The 16900-nt window shown below is 39.4% G+C and overlaps 13 non-coding genes across 13 annotated transcripts; all 13 read left to right on the forward strand.

The window, feature by feature from the left end:
* Positions 1-4906: 4906 nt before the first annotated feature.
* Positions 4907-5018, forward strand: trnal-caa. Its single transcript has 2 exons — positions 4907-4944; positions 4973-5018. It is a non-coding gene; the product is annotated as a tRNA-Leu (tRNA).
* Positions 5019-5412: 394 nt separating this feature from the next.
* trnal-caa lies at positions 5413-5524 on the forward strand. Its single transcript has 2 exons — positions 5413-5450; positions 5479-5524. It is a non-coding gene; the product is annotated as a tRNA-Leu (tRNA).
* Positions 5525-5918: 394 nt separating this feature from the next.
* trnal-caa lies at positions 5919-6030 on the forward strand. The gene is made up of 2 exons: positions 5919-5956; positions 5985-6030. It is a non-coding gene; the product is annotated as a tRNA-Leu (tRNA).
* A 904-nt stretch (positions 6031-6934) lies between these two features.
* trnal-caa lies at positions 6935-7046 on the forward strand. Its single transcript has 2 exons — positions 6935-6972; positions 7001-7046. It is a non-coding gene; the product is annotated as a tRNA-Leu (tRNA).
* A 1406-nt stretch (positions 7047-8452) lies between these two features.
* Positions 8453-8564, forward strand: trnal-caa. The gene is made up of 2 exons: positions 8453-8490; positions 8519-8564. It is a non-coding gene; the product is annotated as a tRNA-Leu (tRNA).
* Positions 8565-9467: 903 nt separating this feature from the next.
* trnal-caa lies at positions 9468-9579 on the forward strand. Its single transcript has 2 exons — positions 9468-9505; positions 9534-9579. It is a non-coding gene; the product is annotated as a tRNA-Leu (tRNA).
* A 395-nt stretch (positions 9580-9974) lies between these two features.
* On the forward strand, positions 9975-10085 carry trnal-uaa. Its single transcript has 2 exons — positions 9975-10012; positions 10040-10085. It is a non-coding gene; the product is annotated as a tRNA-Leu (tRNA).
* Positions 10086-10986: 901 nt separating this feature from the next.
* Positions 10987-11098, forward strand: trnal-caa. Its single transcript has 2 exons — positions 10987-11024; positions 11053-11098. It is a non-coding gene; the product is annotated as a tRNA-Leu (tRNA).
* A 1409-nt stretch (positions 11099-12507) lies between these two features.
* trnal-caa lies at positions 12508-12619 on the forward strand. Its single transcript has 2 exons — positions 12508-12545; positions 12574-12619. It is a non-coding gene; the product is annotated as a tRNA-Leu (tRNA).
* A 900-nt stretch (positions 12620-13519) lies between these two features.
* trnal-caa lies at positions 13520-13631 on the forward strand. Its single transcript has 2 exons — positions 13520-13557; positions 13586-13631. It is a non-coding gene; the product is annotated as a tRNA-Leu (tRNA).
* Positions 13632-14026: 395 nt separating this feature from the next.
* trnal-uaa lies at positions 14027-14137 on the forward strand. Its single transcript has 2 exons — positions 14027-14064; positions 14093-14137. It is a non-coding gene; the product is annotated as a tRNA-Leu (tRNA).
* Positions 14138-15546: 1409 nt separating this feature from the next.
* Positions 15547-15658, forward strand: trnal-caa. Its single transcript has 2 exons — positions 15547-15584; positions 15613-15658. It is a non-coding gene; the product is annotated as a tRNA-Leu (tRNA).
* A 903-nt stretch (positions 15659-16561) lies between these two features.
* trnal-caa lies at positions 16562-16673 on the forward strand. Its single transcript has 2 exons — positions 16562-16599; positions 16628-16673. It is a non-coding gene; the product is annotated as a tRNA-Leu (tRNA).
* The last annotated feature ends 227 nt before the right edge of the window (positions 16674-16900 follow it).

Raw genomic sequence — 16900 nt, forward strand, 5'->3', positions numbered from 1 at the left:
AACTGTAAGTGAGTACACTGAAAGTTTTGTCAGTCAACTGCAGCTTATAGTGTGAATAGCTGACTCTCCAAATAGATCTTAAAGGACCACTCATTCGAAGATGGTTTGATTGCCGTTTATCAAAGTACAGATCTGCTTTGTCATTCTTAGATCTCACATGGTCCACTGGAAGCCTGCAAAACTTGGACAGTTTATCTAATTGGGAAAGCCAGAGTAAAGATTGCAGCATGATGTTAAAGCCAGAGTAAAGATTATTGCAGCAACCTCTTAAAGTCAACACAGCGAACAGACATAAGCGTAAATATCCTACATAATAAATAAATGCATAATAAAGGCTGCAAATCACCTACAGGGACTGACTAGGACACACAGACCAGTGAGGAGCCCAGAGAAGAACTGAGCGCAACATGCCTCGGAGGCCAATCCAGTGGTGAAGACTTCCTCATGAACTATCAGGTATTTATGCCCACCTCAGTGTTAAATGACTTAAAGGAACAGTTCACCCAAAAATGAAAATTATCCCATATATATTGTTTAGGCTAAAGCCATCCTAGGTGTTTGTGACTTTCTTCTTTCAGATGAACAGTCCGATTTTTTTATATTTATCCTCTTTCTTCCAAGCTTGGCAATGCTGTTGGATAGCGGCCATTATTTTGAAGCTCTGTAATTGGATGTATCTGCAAGTATTGCAACGAAGTAGATCGATAGGTCTACTGAAAAATCTGACTGGATACATTAAAAAAAGTCATATAAAAAAGTCATATACACCTATGATGTATACACCTATGATAGTAATTTTCATTTTTCGGTGAACTATTCCTTTAAGACTAGGTCAACAAAACCACTATAAGATTAACAGACAGTCTAAAAATGTCTATGCATGAATACTGTTGGTCTGCTGTTTCTATGATAATGTGAAGGTCTGGGTTATAAGGTCAGGCTGATTGGATTAGCACCTGAATTTGAATGACACTTATATGCTAAATGGATTCTGTTACTGGACTGATTCCTGTACTGCGTTTGCATGCTTTGTTTAGATTTTCTCCACGTTTGTGTACCTCTGCCCCTTGAAAGGTATAAACTCTACTCTGCTAAACTATCGTCAGACATTGGAGTTCTTGATAAAGAGTATCGTCCACTTAAAAGATACCAAGTGCCTCCTTGTCGCTTCTTCAACAAGGAAAATGTTTACAACAAAGGCAAAAAAGTAGGTAATAAAGAGTTGCTGGTGGCCATTGACTTGAATAGCTTAGGGAAAAGTACTACAGAGCAACTCTGGTTACCAGCATTGTTCAAAATATTTACTTTTGTTTTTCTTCATTTTTGAGTGAACTATATCTTTATGTACACAATAAAATAATTTCACAATCCAATCAACAGCCATAACTGTTTTTCCCCTTCACAGCTGTGTTACTCTAAAATAATAATCACCATGGTGATAATAGTTTTGACCATCGCAATTCTGAGGTCTAATTATGTAGATCAACTCATTAATGATGCCTTTACCAGTTTGTTCTTCTTTGTATCTCCAGCTATGTGTTTAGAAGGAGTTAACATCCATCTGGTGTGTGTATAGCTACATGGTAAATTGCTGCTGGTCATCCTTCCCACTGTTCAGACTGGGGCGAGTATGTGCCTGAACCATATGGCATTTATTGCACTGTGGTCTGTTGTCATTACCACCCATCCATGATAGATGCTGTTTATGTGATCTGCTCCTTTGTCTGCTTTGTGCTTGTTCTATTCCTGTTTATTGTGGCATGCCATTGCAAAATATTGATAAAGATATATATTTTTCCCTTTCCTGTATACGCATCCACAGCAACCACCACCAGGCAGAAAAACCTGTTCTTTATATCAAAATCTTAAACCGCACAGCCCGGTGGTTCTGCGAGGTTTAAGATTCGATATGATGGGTTGGATGGGTTCGCAGGATGGGTAAATCAGAGATAAAATACCACATAACAGCTGGAGTGTGAGCAATATCACTATTCAGAAAACCACAGGGCCCTGGTTTTAATTCAAATTATTAAATAGAAGCCACTTTACTAGGATAATAAAGCCCTCCTACACCTAACCTGACCCTACTCGATTTCTTTAATTTTTATTGAAAATAAATGCTTTTCTGATGTTATTTGAAATTTGAAAATGGAGAAAAAAAGTTCACCAAAAGGTGGCTTTGAACCCATGGAGACTGCGTCAAAATGACTACAACACATGTATTACCAAAAATGCCAATGCAACTGATTATTGTTGACTTTCCCAATAACAGGTTTGTTGGTGTAGTGAGTTAGTTAGGCCATTGTTGTTTGTGGATGCATGCAAAAATTCTGCTGTGACAATAATACAGCAACCCTTCATATAACCCAGCATATGACAAGTTGGGTTGTTTTTAACCCAGCATTTTTAAAAGTGTATTTATACATTTATTAATTACATACTGCTGGATAAAGTATAGAATAGTGATTAAAAATAATCATAAATGAGAACCTAGATTAAACCTGAACCAGTAAAAGAATGTGGCATTTAAAAAACAAACTGTCCTACCTAAAGCCTGAAAGACAGCCACCCAACCTTTAACATCTGGGTGAAAGCAGACTCATAAACAGACCATAAGGAAAGTTTATTTTAGAATGCAGGTGTGACTGCTTTAAACTCCTATTTATAAGACTAAATTCAAATATTATTATCAGCAGAAAGTGCAGCCAGTAGGCCCCTCCCAAGTGTATTTTCAGGAAAAAATATTGAGCTGGATCCAAAAGCAAATGAAATCAAAAAATGTTTATTGACCATAAAAAAACACAGAAAACAGAACAGAATCTAACTTTAAAGTAATGCTGTCCAATTCCAATAAAAGAATCGTCTTTAACATCAGTGCATCTTCATCTCAGATAGGCAGAGTGGTCTAAAGTGCCAGACATGAGGAATTTGTTTTACCTTCTTAGTTATTGAGGTTTCAGGTCTCCAAATGGAGGCGTGGGTTCAAATTCCACATCTCACAAAGGCTCTTCTATAACTGGAAGAAGTGTTGAGACTGTAAACGTAATAGTTTTGTAAGAGTCTCCCTTTTCCTAAGAACGGAATCCAGACGCCCTGACAAAGCTTCTTTTGTAACTGGAAGAAGTGTTGAGAGAGTAAAAATTAGAATTTCCACATTTTCAGTTTATTTTATTTATTTTTTTTTTTCTGCTCTCCACATAGTGGCATGGGTTCAAATCTGGCTTCTGTCAAAGGGTCTTTGATAACTGAAAGAAGTGTTGAGACACAGAAAATGTAAACATTTTTTTGGCCGAGTTGTTTAAACGGTTCAACTTATTGCCAAGTCAACATATTTTGCTGCTACAAATTACATTTGTTGAATTATTGTTCATACAGCAAACATTGCATGTCAGAATGGCCGAGTGGTCTAAGGCGCCAGACTCAAGGCATTTTCACCTTCTCAGTTGATGAGGTTTCTGTTCTCCAAATGGAGGTGTGGGTTCAAATCCACTTCTGACAAAGGTCTTTTAACTGGAAGAAGTGTTGAGATAGTAAAAATTTCAATTTCAGCCTTGCCAGTTGATAAGGTTTCTGCTCTCCACATAGTGGCATGGGTTCAAATCTGGCTTCAGACAAAGTCTGAAAATCGAATAAATGTTGATGCCTTAAATGTAATAGTAGGCATTTCTGCTTTTGCACAGTATCCCATTTTGGTCTACAAATGAAGATGTGGCTTCAAATCACACTTCTGTCAAAAGGGGGCTTTGATAACTGAAAGAAGTGTTGAGACACAGAAAATGTAAACATTTTTTTTTGGCGAGTGGGTTTAAACGGTTCAACTTATTGCCAAGTCAACATATTTTGCTGCTACAAATTACATTTGTTGAATTACTGTTCATACAGCAAAATTGCATGTCAGAATGGCCGAGTGGTCTAAGGCGCCAGACTCAAGGCATTTTCACCTTCTCAGTTGATGAGGTTTCTGGTCTCCAAACGAGGCGTGTGTTCAAATCCCACTTCTGACAAAGGTCTTTTGTAACTGGAAGAAGTGTTGAGATAGTAAAAATTTCAATTTCAGCCTTGCCAGTTGATAAGGTTTCTGCTCTCCACATAGTGGCACGGGTTCAAATCTGGGTTCAGACAAAGTCTGAAAATCGAATAAATGTTGATGCCGTAAATGTAATAGTAGGCATGTCTGCTTTTGCACAGTGTCCCATTTTGGTCTACAAATGAAGATGTGGCTTCAAATCACACTTCTGTCAAAAGGGGCTTTGATAACTGAAAAAGTGTTGAGACACAGAAAATGTAAACATTTTTTGGCCGCAGTGGTTTAAACGGTTCAACTTATTGCCAAGTCAACATATTTTGCTGCTACAAATTACATTTGTTGAATTACTGTTCATACAGCGAAAATTGCATGTCAGAAGATGGCCGAGTGGTCTAAGGCGCCAGACTCAAGGCATTTTCACCTTCTCAGTTGATGAGGTTTCTGGTCTCCAAATGGAGGCGTGGTTTCAAATCCACTTCTGACAAAGGTTCTTTTGTAACTGGAAGAAGTGTTGAGATAGTAAAAATTTCAATTTCAGCCTTGCCAGTTGATAAGGTTTCTGCTCTCCACATAGTGGCATGGGTTCAAATCTGGGTTCAGACAAAGTCTGAAAATCGAATAAATGTTGATGCCGTAAATGTAATAGTAGGCATTTCTGCTTTTGCACAGTGTCCCATTTTGGTCTACAAATGAAGATGTGGCTTCAAATCACACTTCTGTCAAAAGGGGCTTTGATAACTGAAAGAAGTGTTGAGACACAGAAAATGTAAACATTTTTTGGCCGAGTGGTTTAAACGGTTCAACTTATTGCCAAGTCAACATATGTTGCTGCTACAAATTACATTTGTTGAATTACTGTTCATACAGCAAAACTTGCATGTCAGAATGGCCGAGTGGTCTAAGGCGCCAGACTCAAGGCATTTTCACCTTCTCAGTCGATGAGGTTTCTGGTCTCCAAATGGAGGCGTGGGTTCAAATCCCACTTCTGACAAAGGGTCTTTTGTAACTGGAAGAAGTGTTGAGATAGTAAAAATTTCAATTTCAGCCTTGCCAGTTGATAAGGTTTCTGCTCTCCACATAGTGGCATGGGTTCAAATCTGGCTTCAGACAAAGTCTGAAAATCGAATAAATGCTGATGCCTTAACTGTAATAGTAGGCGTTTCTGCTTTTGCACAGTATCCCATTTTGGTCTACAAATGAAGATGTGGCTTCAAATCACACTTCTGTCAAAAGGGGCTTTGATAACTGAAAGAAGTGTTGAGACACAGAAAATGTAAACATTTTTGGCCGAGTGGTTTAAACGGTTCAACTTATTGCCAAGTCAACATATTTTGCTGCTACAAATTACATTTGTTGAATTACTGTTCATACAGCACATATTGCGTGTCAGAATGGCCGAGTGGTCTAAGGCGCCAGACTCAAGGCATTTTCACCTTCTCAGTTGATGAGGTTTCTGGTCTCCAAATGGAGGCGTGGGTTCAAATCCCACTTCTGACAAAGGGTCTTTTGTAACTGGAAGAAGTGTTGAGATAGTAAAATTTCAATTTCAGCCTTGCCAGTTGATAAGGTTTCTGCTCTCCACATAGTGGCATGGGTTCAAATCTGGCTTCAGACAAAGTCTGAAAATCGAATAAATGCTGATGCCTTAACTGTAATAGTAGGCGTTTCTGCTTTTGCACAGTATCCCATTTTGGTCTACAAATGAAGATGTGGCTTCAAATCACACTTCTGTCAAAAGGGGCTTTGATAACTGAAAGAAGTGTTGAGACACAGAAAATGTAAACATTTTTTGGCCGAGTGGTTTAAACGGTTCAACTTATTGCCAAGTCAACATATTTTGCTGCTACAAATTACATTTGTTGAATTACTGTTCATACAGCACATATTGCGTGTCAGAATGGCCGAGTGGTCTAAGGCGCCAGACTCAAGGCATTTTCACCTTCTCAGTTGATGAGGTTTCTGGTCTCCAAATGGAGGCGTGGGTTCAAATCCCACTTCTGACAAAGGGTCTTTTGTAACTGGAAGAACTGTTGAGATAGTAAAAATTTCAATTTCAGCCTTGCCAGTTGAGAAGGTTTCTGCTCTCCACATAGTGGGATGGGTTCAAATCTGGCTTCAGACAAAGTCTGAAAATCGAATAAATGCTGATGCCTTAACTGTAATAGTAGGCATTTCTGCTTTTGCACAGTATCCCATTTTGGTCTACAAATGAAGATGTGGCTTCAAATCACACTTCTGTCAAAAGGGGCTTTGATAACTGAAAGAAGTGTTGAGACACAGAAAATGTAAACATTTTTTTGGCCGAGTGGTTTAAACGGTTCAACTTATTGCCAAGTCAACATATTTTGCTGCTACAAATTACATTTGTTGAATTACTGTTCATACAGCACATATCGCATGTCAGAATGGCCGAGTGGTCTAAGGCGCCAGACTCAAGGCATTTTCACCTTCTCAGTTGATGAGGTTTCTGGTCTCCAAACGAAGGCGTGTGTTCAAATCCCACTTCTGACAAAGGGTCTTTTGTAACTGGAAGAAGTGTTGAGATAGTAAAAATTTCAATTTCAGCCTTGCCAGTTGATAAGGTTTCTGCTCTCCACATAGTGGCACGGGTTCAAATCTGGGTTCAGACAAAGTCTGAAAATCGAATAAATGTTGATGCCGTAAATGTAATAGTAGGCATGTCTGCTTTTGCACAGTGTCCCATTTTGGTCTACAAATGAAGATGTGGCTTCAAATCACACTTCTGTCAAAAGGGGCTTTGATAACTGAAAGAAGTGTTGAGACACAGAAAATGTAAACATTTTTTTGGCCGAGTGGTTTAAACGGTTCAACTTATTGCCAAGTCAACATATTTTGCTGCTACAAATTACATTTGTTGAATTACTGTTCATACAGCGAAAATTGCATGTCAGAATGGCCGAGTGGTCTAAGGCGCCAGACTCAAGGCATTTTCACCTTCTCAGTTGATGAGGTTTCTGGTCTCCAAATGGAGGCGTGGGTTCAAATCCCACTTCTGACAAAGGTTCTTTTGTAACTGGAAGAAGTGTTGAGATAGTAAAAATTTCAATTTCAGCCTTGCCAGTTGATAAGGTTTCTGCTCTCCACATAGTGGCATGGGTTCAAATCTGGGTTCAGACAAAGTCTGAAAATCGAATAAATGTTGATGCCGTAAATGTAATAGTAGGCATTTCTGCTTTTGCACAGTGTCCCATTTTGGTCTACAAATGAAGATGTGGCTTCAAATCACACTTCTGTCAAAAGGGCTTTGATAACTGAAAGAAGTGTTGAGACACAGAAAATGTAAACATTTTTTTGGCCGAGTGGTTTAAACGGTTCAACTTATTGCCAAGTCAACATATGTTGCTGCTACAAATTACATTTGTTGAATTACTGTTCATACAGCAAAACTTGCATGTCAGAATGGCCGAGTGGTCTAAGGCGCCAGACTCAAGGCATTTTCACCTTCTCAGTCGATGAGGTTTCTGGTCTCCAAATGGAGGCGTGGGTTCAAATCCACTTCTGACAAAGGGTCTTTTGTAACTGGAAGAAGTGTTGAGATAGTAAAAATTTCAATTTCAGCCTTGCCAGTTGATAAGGTTTCTGCTCTCCACATAGTGGCATGGGTTCAAATCTGGCTTCAGACAAAGTCTGAAAATCGAATAAATGCTGATGCCTTAACTGTAATAGTAGGCGTTTCTGCTTTTACAGTATCCCATTTTGGTCTACAAATGAAGATGTGGCTTCAAATCACACTTCTGTCAAAAGGGGCTTTGATAACTGAAAGAAGTGTTGAGACACAGAAAATGTAAACATTTTTTGGCCGAGTGGTTTAAACGGTTCAACTTATTGCCAAGTCAACATATTTTGCTGCTACAAATTACATTTGTTGAATTACTGTTCATACAGCACATATTGCGTGTCAGAATGGCCGAGTGGTCTAAGGCGCCAGACTCAAGGCATTTTCACCTTCTCAGTTGATGAGGTTTCTGGTCTCCAAATGGAGGCGTGGTTCAAATCCCACTTCTGACAAAGGGTCTTTTGTAACTGGAAGAAGTGTTGAGATAGTAAAAATTTCAATTTCAGCCTTGCCAGTTGATAAGGTTTCTGCTCTCCACATAGTGGCATGGGTTCAAATCTGGCTTCAGACAAAGTCTGAAAATCGAATAAATGCTGATGCCTTAACTGTAATAGTAGGCGTTTCTGCTTTTGCACAGTATCCCATTTTGGTCTACAAATGAAGATGTGGCTTCAAATCACACTTCTGTCAAAAGGGGCTTTGATAACTGAAAGAAGTGTTGAGACACAGAAAATGTAAACATTTTTTTGGCCGAGTGGTTTAAACGGTTCAACTTATTGCCAAGTCAACATATTTTGCTGCTACAAATTACATTTGTTGAATTACTGTTCATACAGCACATATTGCGTGTCAGAATGGCCGAGTGGTCTAAGGCGCCAGACTCAAGGCATTTTCACCTTCTCAGTTGATGAGGTTTCTGGTCTCCAAATGGAGGCGTGGGTTCAAATCCCACTTCTGACAAAGGGTCTTTTGTAACTGGAAGAACTGTTGAGATAGTAAAAATTTCAATTTCAGCCTTGCCAGTTGAGAAGGTTTCTGCTCTCCACATAGTGGGATGGGTTCAAATCTGGCTTCAGACAAAGTCTGAAAATCGAATAAATGCTGATGCCTTAACTGTAATAGTAGGCATTTCTGCTTTTTGCACAGTATCCCATTTTGGTCTACAAATGAAGATGTGGCTTCAAATCACACTTCTGTCAAAAGGGGCTTTGATAACTGAAAGAAGTGTTGAGACACAGCAAATGTAAACATTTTTTGGCGAGTGGTTTAAACGGTTCAACTTATTGCCAAGTCAACATATTTTGCTGCTACAAATTACATTTGTTGAATTACTGTTCATACAGCACATATCGCATGTCAGAATGGCCGGAGTGGTCTAAGGCGCCAGACTCAAGGCATTTTCACCTTCTCAGTTGATGAGGTTTCTGGTCTCCAAATGGAGGCGTGGGTTCAAATCCCACTTCTGACAAAGGGTCTTTTGTAACTGGAAGAAGTGTTGAGATAGTAAAAATTTCAATTTCAGCCTTGCCAGTTGATAAGGTTTCTGCTCTCCACATAGTGGCACGGGTTCAAATCTGGCTTCAGACAAAGTCTGAAAATCGAATAAATGTTGATGCCTTGAATGTAATAGTAGGCATTTCTGCTTTGCACAGTGTCCCATTTTGGTCTACAAATGAAGATGTGGCTTCAAATCACACTTCTGTCAAAAGGGGCTTTGATAACTGAAAGAAGTGTTGAGACACAGAAAATGTAAACATTTTTTTGGCCGAGTGGTTTAAACAGTTCAACTTATTGCCAAGTCAACATATTTTGCTGCTACAAATTACATTTGTTGAATTACTGTTCATACAGCACATATCGCATGTCAGAATGGCCGAGTGGTCTAAGGCGCCAGACTCAAGGCATTTTCACCTTCTCAGTTGATGAGGTTTCTGGTCTCCAAATGGAGGCGTGGGTTCAAATCCCACTTCTGACAAAGGGTCTTTTGTAACTGGAAGAAGTGTTGAGATAGTAAAAATTTCAATTTCAGCCTTGCCAGTTGATAAGGTTTCTGCTCTCCACATAGTGGCACGGGTTCAAATCTGGCTTCAGACAAAGTCTGAAAATCGAATAAATGCTGATGCCTTAACTGTAATAGTAGGCATTTCTGCTTTTGCACAGTATCCCATTTTGGTCTACAAATGAAGATGTGGCTTCAAATCACACTTCTGTCAAATGGTCTTTGATAACTGAAAGAAGTGTTGAGACACAGAAATTGTAAACATTTTTTTGGCCGAGTGGTTTAAACGGTTCAACTTATTGCCAAGTCAACATATTTTGCTGCTACAAATTACATTTGTTGAATTACTGTTCATACAGCAAAACTTGCATGTCAGAATGGCTGAGTGGTCTAAGGCGCCAGACTTAAGGCATTTCACCTTCTCAGTTGATGAGGTTTCTGGTCTCCAAATGGAGGCGTGGGTTCAAATCCCACTTCTGACAAAGGGTCTTTTGTAACTGGAAGAAGTGTTGAGATAGTAAAATTTCAATTTCAGCCTTGCCAGTTGATAAGGTTTCTGCTCTCCACATAGTGGCATGGGTTCAAATCTGGCTTCAGACAAAGTCTGAAAATCGAATAAATGCTGATGCCTTAACTGTAATAGTAGGCGTTTCTGCTTTGCACAGTATTCCATTTTGGTCTACAAATGAAGATGTGGCTTCAAATCACACTTCTGTCAAAAGGGGCTTTGATAACTGAAAGAAGTGTTGAGACACAGAAAATGTAAACATTTTTTGGCCGAGTGGTTTAAACGGTTCAACTTATTGCCAAGTCAACATATTTTGCTGCTACAAATTACATTTGTTGAATTACTGTTCATACAGCACATATCGCATGTCAGAATGGCCGAGTGGTCTAAGGCGCCAGACTCAAGGCATTTTCACCTTCTCAGTTGATGAGGTTTCTGGTCTCCAAATGGAGGCGTGGTTTCAAATCCCACTTCTGACAAAGGGTCTTTTGTAACTGGAAGAAGTGTTGAGATAGTAAAAATTTCAATTTCAGCCTTGCCAGTTGATAAGGTTTCTGCTCTCCACATAGTGGCACGGGTTCAAATCTGGCTTCAGACAAAGTCTGAAAATCGAATAAATGTTGATGCCTTGAATGTAATAGTAGGCATTTCTGCTTTTGCACAGTGTCCCATTTTGGTCTACAAATGAAGATGTGGCTTCAAATCACACTTCTGTCAAAAGGGGCTTTGATAACTGAAAGAAGTGTTGAGACACAGAAAATGTAAACATTTTTTTGGCCGAGTGGTTTAAACAGTTCAACTTATTGCCAAGTCAACATATTTTGCTGCTACAAATTACATTTGTTGAATTACTGTTCATACAGCAAAACTTGCATGTCAGAATGGCCGAGTGGTCTAAGGCGCCAGACTCAAGGCATTTTCACCTTCTCAGTTGATGAGGTTTCTGGTCTCCAAATGGAGGCGTGGGTTCAAATCCCACTTCTGACAAAGGTCTTTTGTAACTGGAAGAAGTGTTGAGATAGTAAAATTTCAATTTCAGCCTTGCCAGTTGAGAAGGTTTCTGCTCTCCACATAGTGGCACGGGTTCAAATCTGGCTTCAGACAAAGTCTGAAAATCGAATAAATGCTGATGCCTTAACTGTAATAGTAGGCATTTCTGCTTTTGCACAGTATCCCATTTTGGTCTACAAATGAAGATGTGGCTTCAAATCACACTTCTGTCAAATGGTCTTTGATAACTGAAAGAAGTGTTGAGACACAGAAATTGTAAACATTTTTTTGGCCGAGTGGTTTAAACGGTTCAACTTATTGCCAAGTCAACATATTTTGCTGCTACAAATTACATTTGTTGAATTACTGTTCATACAGCACATATCGCATGTCAGAATGGCTGAGTGGTGTAAGGCGCCAGACTCAAGGCATTTTCACCTTCTCAGTTGATGAGGTTTCTGGTCTCCAAATGGAGGCGTGGGTTCAAATCCCACTTCTGACAAAGGGTCTTTTGTAATTGGAAGAAGTGTTGAGATAGTGAAAATTTCAATTTCAGCCTTGCCAGTTGATAAGGTTTCTGCTCTCCACATAGTTGCATGTGTTCAAATCTGGCTTCAGACAAAGTCTGAAAATCGAATAACTGTTGATGCCTTAACTGTAATAGTAGGCATTTCTGCTTTTGCACAGTATCCCATTTTGGTCTACAAATGAAGATGTGGCTTCAAATCACACTTCTGTCAAAAGGGGCTTTGATAACTGAAAGAAGTGTTGAGACACAGAAAATGTAAACATTTTTTTGGCCGAGTGGTTTAAACGGTTCAACTTATTGCCAAGTCAACATATTTTGCTGCTACAAATTACATTTGTTGAATTACTGTTCATACAGCAAAACTTGCATGTCAGAATGGCCGAGTGGTCTAAGGCGCCAGACTCAAGGCATTTTCACCTTCTCAGTTGATGAGGTTTCTGTTCTCCAAATGGAGGCGTGGGTTCAAATCCCACTTCTGACAAAGGGTCTTTTGTAACTGGAAGAAGTGTTGAAATAGTAAAAATTTCAATTTCAGCCTTGCCAGTTGAGAAGGTTTCTGCTCTCCACATAGTGGGATGGGTTCAAATCTGGCTTCAGACAAAGTCTGAAAATCGAATAAATGCTGATGCCTTAACTGTAATAGTAGACATTTCTGCTTTTGCACAGTATCCCATTTTGGTCTACAAATGAAGATGTGGCTTCAAATCACACTTCTGTCAAAAGGGGCTTTGATAACTGAAAGAAGTGTTGAGACACAGAAAATGTAAACATTTTTTTGGCCGAGTGGTTTAAACGGTTCAACTTATTGCCAAGTCAACATATTTTGCTGCTACAAATTACATTTGTTGAATTACTGTTCATACAGCACATACCGCATGTCAGAATGGCCGAGTGGTCTAAGGCGCCAGACTCAAGGCATTTTCACCTTCTCAGTCGATGAGGTTTCTGGTCTCCAAATGGAGGCGTGGGTTCAAATCCCACTTCTGACAAAGGGTCTTTGTAACTGGAAGAAGTGTTGAGATAGTAAAAATTTCAATTTCAGCCTTGCCAGTTGAGAAGGTTTCTGCTCTCCACATAGTGGCATGGGTTCAAATCTGGCTTCAGACAAAGTCTGAAAATCGAATAAATGCTGATGCCTTAACTGTAATAGTAGGCGTTTCTGCTTTTGCACAGTATCCCATTTTGGTCTACAAATGAAGATGTGGCTTCAAATCACACTTCTGTCAAAAGGGGCTTTGATAACTGAAAGAAGTGTTGAGACACAGAAAATGTAAACATTTTTTTGGCGAGTGGTTTAAACGGTTCAACTTATTGCCAAGTCAACATATTTTGCTGCTACAAATTACATTTGTTGAATTACTGTTCATACAGCACATATTGCGTGTCAGAATGGCCGAGTGGTCTAAGGCGCCAGACTCAAGGCATTTTCACCTTCTCAGTTGATGAGGTTTCTGGTCTCCAAATGGAGGCGTGGGTTCAAATCCACTTCTGACAAAGGGTCTTTTGTAACTGGAAGAACTGTTGAGATAGTAAAAATTTCAATTTCAGCCTTGCCAGTTGAGAAGGTTTCTGCTCTCCACATAGTGGGATGGGTTCAAATCTGGCTTCAGACAAAGTCTGAAAATCGAATAAATGCTGATGCCTTAACTGTAATAGTAGGCATTTCTGCTTTTGCACAGTATCCCATTTTGGTCTACAAATGAAGATGTGGCTTCAAATCACACTTCTGTCAAAAGGGGCTTTGATAACTGAAAGAAGTGTTGAGACACAGAAAATGTAAACATTTTTTTGGCGAGTGGTTTAAACGGTTCAACTTATTGCCAAGTCAACATATTTTGCTGCTACAAATTACATTTGTTGAATTACTGTTCATACAGCACATATCGCATGTCAGAATGGCCGAGTGGTCTAAGGCGCCAGACTCAAGGCATTTTCACCTTCTCAGTTGATGAGGTTTCTGGTCTCCAAATGGAGGCGTGGGTTCAAATCCCACTTCTGACAAAGGGTCTTTTGTAACTGGAAGAAGTGTTGAGATAGTAAAAATTTCAATTTCAGCCTTGCCAGTTGATAAGGTTTCTGCTCTCCACATAGTGGCACGGGTTCAAATCTGGCTTCAGACAAAGTCTGAAAATCGAATAAATGCTGATGCCTTAACTGTAATAGTAGGCATTTCTGCTTTTGCACAGTATCCCATTTTGGTCTACAAATGAAGATGTGGCTTCAAATCACACTTCTGTCAAATGGTCTTTGATAACTGAAAGAAGTGTTGAGACACAGAAATTGTAAACATTTTTTTGGCAGAGTGGTTTAAACGGTTCAACTTATTGCCAAGTCAACATATTTTGCTGCTACAAATTACATTTGTTGAATTACTGTTCATACAGCAAAACTTGCATGTCAGAATGGCTGAGTGGTCTAAGGCGCCAGACTTAAGGCATTTTCACCTTCTCAGTTGATGAGGTTTCTGGTCTCCAATTGAGGCGTGGGTTCAAATCCCACTTCTGACAAAGGGTCTTTTGTAACTGGAAGAAGTGTTGAGATAGTAAAAATTTCAATTTCAGCCTTGCCAGTTGATAAGGTTTCTGCTCTCCACATAGTGGCATGGGTTCAAATCTGGCTTCAGACAAAGTCTGAAAATCGAATAAATGCTGATGCCTTAACTGTAATAGTAGGCGTTTCTGCTTTTGCACAGTATTCCATTTTGGTCTACAAATGAAGATGTGGCTTCAAATCACACTTCTGTCAAAAGGGGCTTTGATAACTGAAAGAAGTGTTGAGACACAGAAAATGTAAACATTTTTTTGGCCGAGTGGTTTAAACGGTTCAACTTATTGCCAAGTCAACATATTTTGCTGCTACAAATTACATTTGTTGAATTACTGTTCATACAGCACATATCGCATGTCAGAATGGCTGAGTGGTCTAAGGCGCCAGACTCAAGGCATTTTCACCTTCTCAGTTGATGAGGTTTCTGGTCTCCAAATGGAGGCGTGGGTTCAAATCCCACTTCTGACAAAGGTTCTTTTGTAACTGGAAGAAGTGTTGAGACAGTAAAAATTTCAATTTCAGCCTTGCCAGTTGAGAAGGTTTGTGCTCTCCACATAGTGGTATGGATTCAAATCTGGCTTCAGACAAAGTCTGAAAATCGAATAAATGCTGATGCCTTAACTGTAATAGTAGGCATTTCTGCTTTTGCACAGTATCCCATTTTGGTCTACAAATGAAGATGTGGCTTCAAATCACACTTCTGTCAAAAGGGGCTTTGATAACTGAAAGAAGTGTTGAGACACAGAAAATGTAAACATTTTTTTGGCCGAGTGGTTTAAACGGTTCAACTTATTGTCAAGTCAACATATTTTGCTGCTACAAATTACATTTGTTGAATTACTGTTCATACAGCACATATCGCATGTCAGAATGGCTGAGTGGTGTAAGGCGCCAGACTCAAGGCATTTTCACCTTCTCAGTTGATGAGGTTTCTGTTCTCCAAATGGAGGCGTGGGTTCAAATCCCACTTCTGACAAAGGGTCTTTGTAATTGGAAGAAGTGTTGAGATAGTAAAAATTTCAATTTCAGCCTTGCCAGTTGATAAGGTTTCTGCTCTCCACATAGTGGCACGGGTTCAAATCTGGCTTCAGACAAAGTCTGAAAATCGAATAAATGCTGATGCCTTAACTGTAATAGTAGGCATTACTGCTTTTGCACAGTATCCCATTTTGGTCTACAAATGAAGATGTGGCTTCAAATCACACTTCTGTCAAATGGTCTTTGATAACTGAAAGAAGTGTTGAGACACAGAAATTGTAAACATTTTTTTGGCGAGTGGTTTAAACGGTTCAACTTATTGCCAAGTCAACATATTTTGCTGCTACAAATTACATTTGTTGAATTACTGTTCATACAGCAAAACTTGCATGTCAGAATGGCCGAGTGGTCTAAGGCGCCAGACTCAAGGCACTTTCACCTTCTCAGTTGATGAGGTTTCTGGTCTCCAAATGGAGGCGTGGGTTCAAATCCCACTTCTGACAAAGGTTCTTTGTAATTGGAAGAAGTGTTGAGATAGTAAAAATTTCAATTTCAGCCTTGCCAGTTGATAAGGTTTCTGCTCTCCACATAGTGGCATGGGTTCAAATCTGGCTTCAGACAAAGTCTGAAAATCGAATAACTGTTGATGCCTTAACTGTAATAGTAGGCATTTCTGCTTTTGCACAGTATCCCATTTTGGTCTACAAATGAAGATGTGGCTTCAAATCACACTTCTGTCAAAAGGGGCTTTGATAACTGAAAGAAGTGTTGAGACACAGAAAATGTAAACATTTTTTTGGCCGAGTGGTTTAAACGGTTCAACTTATTGCCAAGTCAACATATTTTGCTGCTACAAATTACATTTGTTGAATTACTGTTCATACAGCAAAATTTGCATGTCAGAATGGCCGAGTGGTCTAAGGCGCCAGACTCAAGGCATTTTCACCTTCTCAGTTGATGAGGTTTCTGGTCTCCAAACGGAGGCGTGGGTTCAAATCCCACTTCTGACAAAGGTTCTTTTGTAACTGGAAGAAGTGTTGAGATAGTAAAAATTTCAATTTCAGCCTTGCCAGTTGATAAGGTTTCTGCTCTCCACATAGTGGCATGGGTTCAAATCTGGCTTCAGACAAAGTCTGAAAATCGAATAAACGCTGATGCCTTAAGTGTAATAGTAGGCATTTTTGCTTTTGCACAGTATCCCATTTTGGTCTACAAATGAAGATGTGGCTACAAATCACACTTCTGTCAAAAGGGGCTTTGATAACTGAAAGAAGTGTTGAGACACAGAAAATGTAAACATTTTTTTGGCCGAGTGGTTTAAACGGTTCAACTTATTGCCAAGTCAACATATTTTGCTGCTACAAATTACATTTGTTGAATTACTGTTCATACAGCAAAACTTGCATGTCAGAATGGCCGAGTGGTCTAAGGCGCCAGACTCAAGGTATTTTCACCTTCTCAGTTGATGAGGTTTCTGGTCTCCAAATGGAGGCGTGGGTTCAAATCCCACTTCTGACAAAGGGTCTTTTGTAACTGGAAGAAGTGTTGAGATAGTAAAAATTTCAATTTCAGCCTTGCCAGTTGATAAGGTTTCTGCTCTCCACATAGTGGCACGGGTTCAAATCTGGCTTCAGACAAAGTCTGAAAATCGAATAAATGTTGATGCCGTAAATGTAATAGTAGGCATTTCTGCTTTTGCACAGTATCCCATTTTGGTCTACAAATGAAGATGTGGCTTCAAATCA

This window comes from Puntigrus tetrazona, unplaced genomic scaffold, assembly GCF_018831695.1.
Source record: "Puntigrus tetrazona isolate hp1 unplaced genomic scaffold, ASM1883169v1 S000000623, whole genome shotgun sequence".
In the NCBI taxonomy this organism is placed as follows: Eukaryota; Metazoa; Chordata; class Actinopteri; order Cypriniformes; family Cyprinidae; genus Puntigrus; species Puntigrus tetrazona.